This window comes from Pelobates fuscus, chromosome 7 (genome assembly GCF_036172605.1).
Source record: "Pelobates fuscus isolate aPelFus1 chromosome 7, aPelFus1.pri, whole genome shotgun sequence".
Taxonomy (NCBI): Eukaryota; Metazoa; Chordata; class Amphibia; order Anura; family Pelobatidae; genus Pelobates; species Pelobates fuscus.
In genome coordinates, this window is record NC_086323.1 from 154,773,540 (window position 1) to 154,786,739 (window position 13,200).

Genomic DNA, 13,200 nt, shown 5'->3' on the forward strand with positions numbered 1-13,200 from the left:
ATAGGGAGGAGTCAGGCAACTATAAGCCTTACTTCAGTAGTGGGGAAAGTAATGGAAACCATGTTAAAGGATCAGATCATTGAACATCTAAAAACACATGGATTTCAAGATCAGAGACAACATGGGTTTACTTCATGGAGATCATGTTAAAGTAATCGTATAGATTTTTTTGATTGGGTAACTAAAATAATAGATCAGGGTGGTGCAGTAGACATTGCTTACCTAGTTTTCAGTAAGGCTTTTGACACTGTTGCACATAGAAGGCTTATCAATAAACTGCAATCTTTAAGTTTGGATTCCAATATTGTTGAATGGGTAAGGCAGTGGCTGAGTGACAGGCAACAGAGGGTTGTAGTCAATGGAGTATATTCAAAGAATGGGCTTGTCCCCAGTGGGGTACCTCAGGGATCTGTACTTGGACCCATTCACTTTAATATTTTTATTAGTGATATATTGCAGAAGGTCTTGATGGTAAGGTATATGTCTTTTTGCTGATGATACTAAGATATGTAACAGAGTTGATGTTCCAGGAGGGATAAGCCAAATGGCAAATGATTTAGGTAAACTCGAAAAATGGTCAGAGTTGTGGCAACTGACATTTAATGTGGATAAGTGCAAGATAATGCATCTTGGATGTAAAAGCCCAGAGTACAGAATATTTGATAGAGTCCTAACCTCAACATCCTAAAGGGATTTAGGGGTGATTATTTGTGATGATTTAAAGGTAGGCAGACAATGTAATAGAGCAGCAGGAAATGCTAGCAGAATGCTTGGTTGTATAGGAACTTAACATGTAGCTTGGAGGAAAAACGAGACGGGGGATATGATAGACACATTTAAATACATAAAGGGAATCAACACAGTAAAGGAGGAGACTATATTTAAAAGAAGAAAAACTATCACAACAAGAGGACATAGTCTTCAATTAGAGGGACAAAGGTTTAAAAATAATATCCGGAAGTATTACTTTACTGAGAGGGTAGTGGATGCATGGAATAGGCTTCCAGCTGAAGTGGTAGAGGTTAACACAGTAAAGGAGTTTAAGCATGCGTGGGATAGGCATAAGGCTATCCTAACTATAAGATAGGACCAGGGACTAATGAAAGCATTTTAAAAAAAAATTGGGCCGAATGGTCCTTATCTGCCGTCACATTCTATGTTTCTAAATGCCTGTTAATTGATTTATTCGTCCATCATTGAACAGGCATTTCAACAAGTCAACGGCGCTACTATCACCTCTACCTCGCAGGCTCGCTGCCTAGGGGTTCTTTTCGATTCTGACCTCTCTTTTACTCCCCATGTCCAATCGATAGTCAAATCCTGTCGCTTCCAACTCAAGAACATAGCACGCATCCGCCCATATCTAACGCCGGACGCGGCTAAGATATTGGTTCATGCTGTTGTTCTCTCTCGCCTCGACTACTGCAATCCCCTTCTGACCGGTCTTACATGTTCCCAGCTTGCACCGCTGCAATCTGTAATGAACACGGCTGCGAGGCTTATTTTCTTGTCCGGTCGCACCTCCCACGCCTCCACGCTCTGTCAGTCCCTGCATTGGCTTCCAGTTAGATATAGGGCCCAATTCAAAATTCTGGCACTTGCTTACAAATCCCTACATAATGCTGCTCCAACATACCTATCCTCCCTCATACACAAGTATGTCCCGTCGAGACCCCTGCGCTCATCCCAAGACCTACGCCTATCCTCTGCCCGGATCCCCACCTCTGACGCTCGCCTTCAAGACTTCTCTAGGGCTGCACCTATTCTGTGGAACTCCCTTCCCTCCTCAATCAGACTTTCACCCAGCCTCCACTCCTTCAAAAAATCTTTGAAAACTCACCTCTTCGTTAAAGCGTATCAATTAAACTGTCAGCAGGCTTCTCATCCCCCACCCCATGACTCCTTTCCTGCAACTGTCAAAAATGACCTACCAAGCACTCAATAAACCCTTCTCTAACAAACTATTTAATTCCCCTACTTTAATCCGTTTGTGTCACTATACCCCACTCCCTCTAGCATGTAAGCTCATTGAGCAGGGCCCTCAACCCCCTCTGTTCCTGTACGTTCAGTGGTCTGATCTCAATTATGTGTCTGTTAGTCCACCCATTGTACAGCGCTACGGAATTTGTTGGCGCTATATAAATAATAAAATAATAATAATAATAATAATATGTACAATATAGGATTAAAGGGATTTGTGCACAAGCCTTATACGTATACTGCACATTTTCAATGAATTTTAGTTTAGTCTCAGCCACCCTCATGTGGTTACTGTTGACCCAGCTGAAAAGTTGAAATAATTAAGGAAAAGGCTTAACACTATATTCAGCAAAAAGTCATGGTCATTCTAAGTATTCAAGTATTGGAAGGTATGTCATCAGAATGGAAGGCGAGGTATGGTGGCATGTTAGAGACACTTTATTATATATCACTAATAGCTGTAACAAGAGGGGGGGAGATAAGACTACTGCTAAACCAGTGCTGTCAATAGTCAAAATATATAGGGGCTCTGGACACATGCTGACACATTATTGGTGTCGGCACCTAACTCTCTGCTTATCAATTGCTAAATTACCGACATCAAGTTCATTCATGTCCAGCATCTCAGGAGTGCATATTGGAGACTCTTAACACTAATTTTGTGTACTTTGTACATACTTTATTTCTCTTTCTTTTTCCTTTATTATGTTCATGGGGGGAGATTGATAAGACCAGGCATTTTATTAAGGAGTGCCCTCGAAGGCACAAGACTAAGAAATCTTTATTCTATACGCCTTCCTCTGTCACTGTCTGTATATTTTCCACTACCTAGGCAACTTGTTCAAAACTGTTTGTAAACCCTCTCTTTATACTTTGACCTATTATTTAGATGCAGCTAGCTCTTAGGCAACTTGTGTGACTTTTAACCGGTTAACTGCTGCCTGTCAGCAGTCCTTCACAGCTGAGCTACTACTTTGTGCTCCGCTGTGGTCAAGCATAAGATAACATCATTCAGTGCAGGCAGCCGTTGTTACACCATAATATACTGCTAGGTATCTTGCAGAAAAAACTGAGCCAGTTCAGCAACCCCTTATTTTACACTTTACTGCTTGACAGCAACCTTTAATTTATTGTCCATACGCTGCTATGATCTAGGCAGCTTTTGTGATATTTAACTGGCTAATCGCCGTCTGTCAGAAATCTGTCTTAGCTGAACTATTATCTTTGATTTTTCTGAGGTTAAGCACCATATAAAACATTATCAATTGTTGTATGTGGAGTCAGGGGCGGACTGAGAACCCTCAGGGCCCCCGGGCAAAATAAATCAAGGGCCCCTTACAGGCCCCACCCATACTCCGCAGCAAGCGCCACCCATGTCCCGCCTCCATGCACCGCCTCCAGCCACACCCTACACAATCTTTAGACACAAGGAACAAAAGTGCAATAATCCCTTCAAGGCCCCAGTAGAGACTACAATGGGCCATGGAGGGGGGTATTTCTAGCAGAGGCTATCTCAGTGTCCTTTAGAGAGTGTGTTAGAAAGAATCCCCTCCAGGCCCTATTGGAGACTACAATGGAGTCTAATAGGCTTGGAAGGGGGTCTTTCTAACAGAGGCCATCTCAGTGTCCCTGCTGGAAACAGTCGCCTCCAGGCCCCAGTAGAGACTACAATTGAGGGCTAATGGGCCATGGAGGGGGGAGCATTCTAGCAGAGGCTATCTCAGTGTCCTTTAGAGAGTGTGTTAGAAAGAATTTCCTTCAGGTCCCATTAGAGACTACAATGGAGTCTAATGGGGCCTGGAGGGGGGTCTCTCCAACACTCTGGTTCCTATTCACAATATAGCAACACAACATAGCTGATACCTAGGCCAAGTTGGCTCCTCTTACCTTAATTACTGTTGCTGACTGGCAGTCTGTGGGCTTGCTGGAAGGCTGTGGGCTTACTGGCTGCGGCTGGCAGGCTGTGGGCTTGCTGGCAGGCTGTGGGCTTGCTGGCTACTGCCGGCAGGCTGTGGGCTTGCTGGCTGCGGCTGGCAGGCTGTGGGCTTGCTGGCTGGCAGGCTGTGGCTTGCTGGCTGTGGCTTGCTGGCTGGCAGGCTGTGGCTTGCTGGCTGCGGTTGGCAGGCTGTGGGTTTGCTGGCTTTAAGCCTAACTGGTGGCCTGTAGGCTGGCTGGCTGTCTACTGGCCAGCCTGTGGGCTGGCCTGTGGGTTGGCTGGCTTGCTGGCTACTGGGGCACTCGTAGATTATTTAAAGAAATAATCCATGCAAAATAACCACTACTACTCTGTGTAGTCGTTATGGTGCCAGGAGCGCCGGGCCCCCCTCCCAGAGTAAGTAGTCAAACCGTTTAAGAACAGTTTGACAACTTACCTGGGGTCTGCTGGGATATGAGGCTGTAGTAGGGTAAAGGAGCAGTGGTGCAATGTGTAAGGGGTGCAGTGTGTGTGAAAGGTTCAGTGTGTGTGAGGGGGTGTAGTGTGTGAATGTGTAGGGTGTGTGGGGCAATGTGTGTACGAGGGGGCTGTGTATGTGTGTGGCAATGTTAGTATGGGGGGCTGTGTGTGTATGGGTGGGCAGTGTATGTGTGTGTGTGTGTGAGGCAATGTGTGTAAATGTGTATGGTGTGTGTGGGGGCAGTGTGTGTATGGGGGGCAGTGTGTGAATGTGTATGGTGTGTGGGGGCAGTGTGTTTATGGGGCTAAAGTTCACTCTCACCACTGCGACCACCAGGAATACCTGGTGGTCACAGTGTTGAGAGTGAACTCTAGCCCGTAGCTCCAGGGCTAGAGTTTACTCTCGCAAGAGCCGTAACGTTGCCGTGGTAACCGCGGCAACGATCTGTGCTCGCGCAAGAAGGACCCAGAGGAACTGCAGGCTGAGCTCCTGGGTCCTCTCTTCCTCCCTCCCCTGCCGGCTGCCCGCACGGTGCCTGCGGACAGGGGAGGGGGCAATTGCCCTCCTCTTACTCCCCCCTCCCCCTCTTCTTACCCCCCTCCCCCTCTTCTTACCCCCTTCTTACTCCCACTCTCTTCTTACCCCCTTCTTACTCCCACTCTCCTTACTCTCCCCCTCTTCTTACTACCCCTCCCCCTCTTCTTACTCCCACCTCTTCTTACTCCCCCCTCTTCTTACCCCCTCCCCGCTCTTCTTACCCCCCTCCCCCCTCTTCTTACTCTCCCCTCCCCCTCTTCTTACCCCCTTCTTACTCCCCCCTCCCTTCTTACCCCCTCTCTCTTCTTACCCCCCTCCCTCTTCTTACCCCCCCCTCTTCTTACCCCCCTCCCTTCTTACCCCCCTCCCTCTCTCTTCTTACCCCCTCTCTTCTTACCCCCTCCCTCTCTCTTTTTACCCCCCTCCCTCTCTCTTTTAACCCCCCTCCCTCTCTCTTTTAACCCCCCTCCCTCTCTCTTTTAACAACCCCCCTCTCTCTTTTAACAACCCCCTCTCTCTTTTAACCCCCCCTCCCTCTTTTAACCCCCCTCCCTCTCTCTTTTAACCCCCTCCCTCTTTTAAACCCCCCTCCTCTCTCTTTTAACCCCCCTCCCTCTCTCTTTTAACCCCCCCTCCCTCTCTCTTTTAACCCCCCCCTCTCTCTTTTAACCCCTCCCTCCCTCTCTCTTTTAACCCCCCTCTCTCTTTTACCCCCCCTCTCTCTCTTTTACCCCCCCTCTCTCTCTTTTACCCCCCCTCTCTCTCTTTTACCCCCCCCTCTCTCTTTTAACTCCCCCCCTCCCTCCCTCTCTCTTTTTACCCCCTCCCCGTAGCGTGGCCGAGCTGCTCTGCGTCCGCGGTGCCGGCCGGATTGATAGGAAGGTGCACACACACTGAGTGTGCACCTTCCTGTCAGTCCGGCCGGGTACAGGAAACAGAAACTCCTGTTCCGCGCGGAACAGGAGTTTCTGTTTCCTGTACCCGGCCGGACTGACAGGAAGGTGCACACTCAGTGTGTGTGCACCTTCCTATCAATCCGGTCGGCACCGCGGACGCAGAGCAGCTCGGCCACGCTACGGGGAAGGGAGGTGAGAAGCTGCAGCCGCCTGAGCGCTCTTAAGAGAGCGCTCAGGCGGCTGCAGCATTTAAAGGGGCGGCCGGGCCCCCGGAGGGCGGGCCCCCTTCCCGGCCGGGCCCGCGGACCATGTCCGAAGTGCCCGACCGGTCAGTCCGCCCCTGTGTGGAGTTAACCCATATCGTTAGTTGTACTATCATGTAGGGACTTACTTATCCATAAATCTTTTAACTATTGACAGCACTGGTTTAGCAGTCGTCTTATCTCCCCCCTCTTGTTACAGCTATTAGTGATATATAATAAAGTATCACTTCTATTACTTGGGAATACACTGATGTTATATTGTAGCAAAACAGTATTGCTTCAGCATTAGTGTTATTATGTATACACTTTTACAGTTTATATAAGTAGTCACAGAGTTTTACTCGCTGTATAGTCTCCACTCACTCCTGTTGTTCATATTATTTTTCTTGTCTGTATTTTTATTTTAGATTTATTTATTAAAATTTACTTTTTAAGCCTATAATCTTCTCAGCAAATTGTACGCAGGTAGGATGGCATTTTTTTTTTCTTTTTTTGTTTATTCTCTATGATATTCACAATTTAGGGGTTAACCCCCCCCCCTTTTGTGCCCTCTACCTTGTGATATCTAAATTTTGGCCCTAGGTTAATTTTTTTCATTTTCTTCGTATAACATGTTAGAGACACATTTCATGTCACTGTTCATGTGGTCTGCCTTAAAGGTGACATATCATCCTAGTCATGCAGGTATGCATGCCAGGTCAATTAAATCCCTAGATGTTGAGCCATCAAGAGATGATCATGCTCAGATTGCTACTGGTCTCTCTTGTAGTGGCAAACAAATCCTGGAATGTCCTTTGGTAGCCAGGATCATGTTTGACACAGCACTTAAATTGCCTTAATGGGGAATTTTCTCTGGTGTTTCGAGAATACTGGGATTCACTTTCAATTACCAGTAGCTTTAAATCTTTCATTCTATGGAGCTTGAAATCTATTTTATTGAGAAGTCATTATCAGTGTACATTTTTCAGGAGCTTGAAGAAAATAAATATTAGCATTTATGATGGCTCAGTTTTTTAATTGTATAATTACTTAAACTGACTAAAACAGATAAATTTCAGCCTTTTTAGTCACAGAAAATCTGACTTTAATGGAGCACTCAAAACAACAGAATCTTTCTAGCCAGGTGAAGTGGTTATGCTGCCAAGATGTTTTTGGGTACTGTCCCCCATTTTTTTTAATTAAACTATTTGGAAGTTGCTTGACCAAACACATGGGTTCTACTTTGTACTCAGAGACTGCCCCATGTTCAGCCTCATTGAAAATATTGAATTTACTTGTCTGCATTATTATTATTAATTCTGACCAACCTGGATGTAATTACTAGGCTGAGACTACTGTGGGTGGGAGAAAACACCCATAGACTCCAATACAGAGCTGTGGTGGTTATAGTACTTAGAGTGCCCCAATATATTTAAAATCAATGTAATAAGCAATAGAGCTATAACTATTTTGCATATCTGTGGATGCAAACTGTGGACAGCTGTTTCAACAAAATACACAATTTTGCTATGGGATTTCCTTTAGCAGGATACAAATCAACAAAATAATCAGTTTAGAGGATTTTACATGGGGTCCATATTGAGATCGGTTGTAGAAAAATTTAGATTTCCCAGGGTTAAATCAGCTAATGGTATTGCTGTTAATAATAATGATACATTTTCCTTCCTTTCTGCCAAGGAGCTCTTCTCAGCCTCCAACAGATGGCTGGCAAAATTAAATGTTTCCCCAGCAGTGGCTGACACCAGTGAGTAATAATGAATACGATGTGCACCTTCCTCAGTAGTTCGCCTTGCATTGTGGGAGAAGAGGATATCTCTAATTTGCCATCTGACAGTATCATTACTCACTTAATTGAGAGGCACTGTGAGAAGTTTAGACTGTGTTTTTCTCTCCTGTAGAATAAAGAATTGCATGCAATTGTAGTCGTGTTGAAAACCCACATATTATTTAGGTCCTTCACCAAGAAGACATAAATTACTTGTGAAACTAAAGGGGATGTTATTGTCTTAACCTCTTAAGCTCCAGTGCAGGGAATTAAACTTTTTTTGTGTTATGTGCCTAGTGTCCCTTTTAGCCTGTAAAGGGTTAATTGCTTATCTATCAAGCGAAAACGCAACAACTTAATTTGGGTAAAAAATATCTTCTCCATCTGTCACACGAAATGCATAAAAGTGCACATTTACTCCAATGACAATGCCCAGGGTGCAATTTCATGGTTTTGTGAGCCAAACAGATTGCAAATTGTCTGTTATTAGAAAGTCTCTGGTGTATATTCACTAAACAGCGAGCTGACCATGGACTTTAGGCAGAATTTTGAGAAATATAATCAACTATGTAACTATGTAACTATGTAACTATGTAACTATGCAACTATGTAACTATGTAACTATGCAACTATGTAACTATGTAACTATGTAACTATGCAACTATGCAACTATGTAACTATGTAACTATGTAACTATGTAACTATGTAACTATGCAACTATGTAACTATGCAACTATGCAACTATGCAACTATGTAACTATGTAACTATGTAACTATGTAACTATGCAACTATGCAACTATGTAACTATGTAACTATGTAACTATGTAAGTTTTGCGTTCTCGATGGAGTTGCAGATATTTCACAACTTCTTTCAATCTTAATTTAGACATCTCACCACCACTAACTAATTAGTGAATAAAGGGTCGGACATAAAGACGCATTTTAAACACATAAAGATGTATTTCAAAGGTGGACACTAAGCACCATGACCACTACAGTCGACTGGTGCCAGGAGTCCCTGGTGTCATCCTACTGTTAAGAATCAAACCATTTTAAAATGGGGAAATAGGGAGAGAACGGGGTATATATTAATTTATGAGTTGATGTTCATTTCTTTCCAGCTGTGGACATATTTCAATGGCAAAAAAGTGCCAACTGATCACTGAATTCCGTTCCAACAGTGGACATAATTGATTGAAGAGGGGGGAGAGGGGACTGGGGAACCCAGGTAAATGGCAAAGCATTCATAAATTGTTTTACTCTATACAGTTAGATGGTGCCAAGAGACTTCTGGCACCATAGTTATTCATGCACAATGTCGTGCTTATGATGCTTGGAGTGTCCCTTAAATACTGCCTCTAGTGTCTCACCTCCCCAATTTCAAAATTTAATTCTAGAATACTTGCTTCTATTTGGTTACTGTACCTGTGAATGTGATGTCACAGCGTTCTCTTCCTATTTCCCAAATAACACAGTTATTTACATTATCATCAAGCACAGAAAATGTTTCATGGTGTTTATTGTTTATACGTGAAAAGCTGATACCTGAATCAAAGCTATGCCTCATGGGCATAGAGCTAAAGATCTTCATGGGTAAACCTGGAGATTCATTGAGATTTTGACATAGACTGGCAATAACATTGGTGGAATTATTGTGCCTTGTGATGTTTATTTTTTTTTAAATATCTACCTTTTAAAAACTGAAATTAGGTTGTTATGGTTTAATCCCAAATTTGGCTCACAATCTCAGTTCCTTGCTGGCTCTGTCCACATCCGGTTTCAGGAAATCATCCACCGGGTGGAGGTCCCTTTTTATATGCACATTTTTTATGATTGGGGAATTACTGAATGGCTAAGAGACAACAATGTGGCTTTTAATAGTGTTACAGCACACTGGATCAACACTCCTTATACAGGGAGTGCAGAATTATTAGGCAAGTTGTATTTTTGAGGATTAATTTTATTATTGAACAACAACCATGTTCTCAATGAACCCAAAAAACTCATTAATATCAAAGCTGAATATTTTTGGAAGTAGTTTTTAGTTTGTTTTTACTTATAGCTATTTTAGGGGGATATCTGTGTGTGCAGGTGACTATTACTGTGCATAATTATTAGGCAACTTAACAAAAAACAAATATATACCCATTTCGATTATTTATTTTTTACCAGTGAAACCAATATAACATCTCAACATTCACAAATATACATTTCTGACATTCAAAAACATAACAAAAACAAATCAGTGACCAATATAGCCACCTTTCTTTGCAAGGACACTCAAAAGCCTGCCATCCATGGATTCTGTCAGTGTTTTGATCTGTTCACCATCAACATTGCATGCAGCAGCAACCACAGCCTCCCAGACACTGTTCAGAGAGGTGTACTGTTTTCCCTCCTTGTAAATCTCACATTTGATGATGGACCACAGGTTCTCAATGGGGTTCAGATCAGTTGAACAAGGAGGCCATGTCATTAGATTTTCTTCTTTTATACCCTTTCTTGCCAGCCACGCTGTGGAGTACTTGGACGCGTGTGATGGAGCATTGTCCTGCATGAAAATCATGTTTTTCTTGAAGGATGCAGACTTCTTCCTGTACCACTGCTTGAAGAAGGTGTCTTCCAGAAACTGGGAGTTGAGCTTGACTCCATCCAAAACCCGAAAAGGCCCCACAAGCTCATCTTTGATGATACCAGCCCAAACCAGTACTCCACCTCCACCTTGCTGGTGTCTGAGTCGGACTGGAGCTCTCTGCCCTTTACCAATCCATCCATCTGGCCCATCAAGACTCACTCTCATTTCATCAGTCCATAAAACCTTAGAAAAATCAGTCTTGAGATATTTCTTGGCCCAGTCTTGACGTTCAGCTTGTGTGTCTTGTTCAGTGGTGGTCGTCTTTCAGCCTTTCTTACCTTGGCCATGTCTCTGAGTATTGCACACCTTGTGCTTTCGGGCACTCCAGTGATGTTGCAGCTCTGAAATATGGCCAAACTGGTGGCAAGTGGCATCTTGGCAGCTGCACGCTTGACTTTTCTCAGTTCATCGGCAGTTATTTTGCGCCTTGGTTTCTCCACACGCTTCTTGCGACCCTGTTGACTATTTTGAATGAAACGCTTGATTGTTCGATGATCACGCTTCAGAAGCTTTGCAATTTTAAGAGTGCTGCATCCCTCTGCAAGATATCTCACTATTTTTGACTTTTCTGAGCCTGTCAAGTCCTTCTTTTGCCCCATTTTACCAAAGGAAAGGAAGTTGCCTAATAATTATGCACACCTGATATAGGGTGTTGATGTCATTAGACCACACCCCTTCTCATTACAGAGATGCACATCACCTAATATGCTTAATTGGTAGTAGGCTTTCGAGCCTATACAGCTTGGAGTAAGACAACATGCATAAAGAGGATGATGTGGTCAAAATACTCATTTGCCTAATAATTCTGCACACAGTGTATAGGTACAATTCAATTAGAATTGGTGGTCAATTGTAATATCATCATATCATGACCTGTGCTTAGAAGACATAATCATACAGTTAAAATAGAAATGTAACAATATAATATGAACGATAAACTTATAGCACATCAATTGTTTCTATTTTTCATTAAAAAAATGAATTTTCTTTTTACTTGTTTGTGATTAAAATGGAAAGAATTGATGTGCTATAAGTTTAATTTTCATGTTATATTGTTAAATTTTTGTTTTAATTGTGCTATATAATTGTAGATTATGCTAGCTTTAGTGTACCTATAATCTTAATTTTATTAATGACAGGAGGCGAGTATTTGCTTAAGTCTCTCTTTACTAGAACTCCACAGCAGCACAGAAAAACAACCAATCAGAAAAAAGTTAGGTACTATAAAACTCCCCTCCCCATGCATCATTTCCTCTTTCAAGCTGCGACAAAACAGAATGAAAGGCAGAAAACATAATGGGGAAGAAGAAACAAAGTCCTAGATACGATGAATACAACGATGTCCACCCTCCGAGAGTAACGGTCGAGCCAGATAGCGATGAAGGACTGTAAACTGAAACGAGAGAAAAAACAGAATCGAAAGGGTTGGTTAGCCAATGAAATGTACTCTGAACAAAACATGTAGGTACCGAATGTAGCAACCAAAATTACCTTAATATGAGATATCCCAACCCTACATATGAAAAACAGACATAAGAACAAGTGACAGGTAGCAGAGACAACAAGCAGAGTTGCATACGTACCTGATAAAACTAAACTATTAACAGTAAACAAGGGAGGGATAAGAATGGGTGGGAAATACTCGCCTCCTGTCATTAATACAATTAAGATTATAGGTACACTAAAGCTAGCATAATCTACAATTTTATAACATGACAGGAGGTTTCGTATTTGCTGTTTCAACGCTCAATTCGCCAGTCCAACGCTGTTTGTGTTGCTGGTACCTATTCCAGGAGATATCAGAATAATCCAAAACGGACATAACAACTGCGATAAAGGACAGAAGACGGATCAATGAAGATGCCAGCCGACGAAGCATCTCAAACACGGATAAAAAACACCATCTGCCTGTAGATCCATTGAACGTGGTGTTGCGATCTGTTTCCTAGCAGTCGGTCCATGAGCCAGCAATCTGACCTATCAGCCATTTTCCTGTAGTTGTAAAATATCGAAGGTCATTTGCGGACTTAGGGCCGCGAGAAGAAATGCCACCATGTCTCAACTCTTGATCTGTAAGGTGGTTCCTCCGATCGTGCCAGGGTCATCCGGCAATGTGGCCTTGCAGGTAGATCTCCAATCTCAAGAGTGCGCCTAAGTCCACCACCAATATCACAATAGAACCGAGTAGGATCTTTCGTTCCCTCCTGACCTACCCGGTGAGAAGTTTAATCCTAGAATAAATTAGTATGCAGGCAAGAGTGTGGTCAAACCAGCCATATCCTAAGTGATTCCAATAAAGCAAATGGACTGTGTAATCCTCGCCTGCAGTAGAGAAAACACTCCAAAAGGACGTCCATTCAGGGTTCTGAACTGAACTTGTGTGGATGAACTGTGGTCGACTAGTCTGGAAATAGAGAGTCCCAGAAATATACAAAGGCATGGGAAGCGTAAACCGGAGTGGAGATTCCCATCCAGATATGTCATCGCCTAAGAGTGACAGATGTAAGGATACAATGGTGATTGGGACCTGGAAACCACGAAGAGTCCTCACGTGCTGTAGTGAGAGAGTGAAATAATCCGATTACCCGTAGCACGATCCTGTTCCATGTCCGACCTGTCAAAATTTGTGTAGGGGTTTCTGGTATACACGCCACCTACAAGATGGGTTATAATATAGCGAGACCCTTAGGTCCCTGTACCCCTGACTGTCCAGGCACGTAACTCCCA